The sequence below is a fragment of the Lucilia cuprina genome, chromosome 5 (assembly GCF_022045245.1).
Source record: "Lucilia cuprina isolate Lc7/37 chromosome 5, ASM2204524v1, whole genome shotgun sequence".
Classification (NCBI taxonomy): domain Eukaryota; kingdom Metazoa; phylum Arthropoda; class Insecta; order Diptera; family Calliphoridae; genus Lucilia; species Lucilia cuprina.
Window position 1 is genome coordinate 46,971,858 of NC_060953.1, and position 1,717 is coordinate 46,973,574.

Below are 1,717 nucleotides of genomic sequence, written 5' to 3' on the forward strand. Positions count from 1 at the left end.
CTTTATACTAGACCTTATACCAGACTATAGACATGACCTTATAATAAACCATAGACAAAAGTTATGACTAGACCACTGACTATAGAATTGACTAAGCCCTAGACTATAGACTAGACTATAAACAAGACCATAAACTAGGCTATAAAGTAGACTATAAGCAAGACTATAAACTAGACTATAGACTAGATTATAGACTTGACTATAGACTAGATTATAGACTTGACTGTAGACTAGATTATAGAGTACACTATAGACTAGATTATAAACTACACTATAGACTAGAATATAGAATAGATTATTGTCTAGACTAAAGACTAGACTTTAGAGTAGAATAAAAATAGATTAGATTATAGACTAGATTATAGACTAGAATAGAGACTATACTGAAGACTAGACTATAGACTAGACTATAGACTAGATTATAGTCTAGACTAAAGACTAGACTATAGAGTAGAATAGAAATTTTCATAATTTTATTTTTTTCAAAACATAATACATATTGGAATTTATCTATAAACAAGTTTTCATAAATTTCCAAAAACATTTTATTATAAATTGATTTTAATATTTTATGATGAAATATTATGTCTTTTCATAATTCGAATATTATTTTAGAGATTATTGGCAAACAATATATTCTAAACTTTGACTTTTTTGATAGAAATGTTTTGCAATTTTTTTTTAATTAAAAGTTAATTACTAGAAATTCATTTAAATATTTTGAATTGTATAAAATTAAAAAAAAATCACTCACCTTATATCAACACTTGTTTTCTTAACGCCAACATATGTATATGATTTTAATAAGCTTACATATATGATTTTAATAAGCTTTTATTTTTCTCTTTGATTTTAAAGCTCTTTTAAATATTTTGGAAATTTTTTTATTTTCTTCTCATTTCCTTTACTATAATTTAAAGCTTTTATTTATTTGAAATTATTTGACTTCTTTATTTCTCTATACAAAACTTATAAAAGCTTTTATTCATTTTTCATTCACAACATTTTCTCCACTTTCCAACCAACCAACCAACCAACCAACTAACCAATCAACTTAACACACTCCCCTACTGGTACACCAACTAACACACATAAATAACGAATGGCCAAACTAAAGCAACACACCGACCGGCACAACATTTTTTATATTTTTTTCAAACAATTTTTCGATACTAATTTCACTTATTTATGCGTTATTTTTTAACAATATTTTTACACAGAAATATTAACAAACATTTAAATTTCATATTTATGCAAAAATATTAACAATTTATTAACTTTTAACCGAATTTATTTATTAATTAAACGACCACGAATCACCAAACAACCGAACACTTGCGAAATTTATAGAAAACTAAACGGAGAAACAATGCAAGTAATGCTATTGTTGTTGTTGTAGTTGCTGTCACTATTTGATTTGTACTAAATGCAAATATGTTGTAATGTGTTTGTTGTATTTCATATTGTTAAAGAGAGGGGGAGAACATTAGAGTGCGTAAATAGATTAAGAGCAACAAGATGTTAAGGAGATTTTTTAATGAAAAGTCAAATTGCAAACATTTAGTAAAAAGTGTTAAAAAAAGGAATAATGACAGAGTTGGGAATATGTTTTGTATGTTGAATTTATTGAGACGAATGCAATTAATTTTAATTAATTAGAAATGAAGTGATAATAATAAAATGACATTATTTATTTTTATGAAAAGTGGAGTTGTAA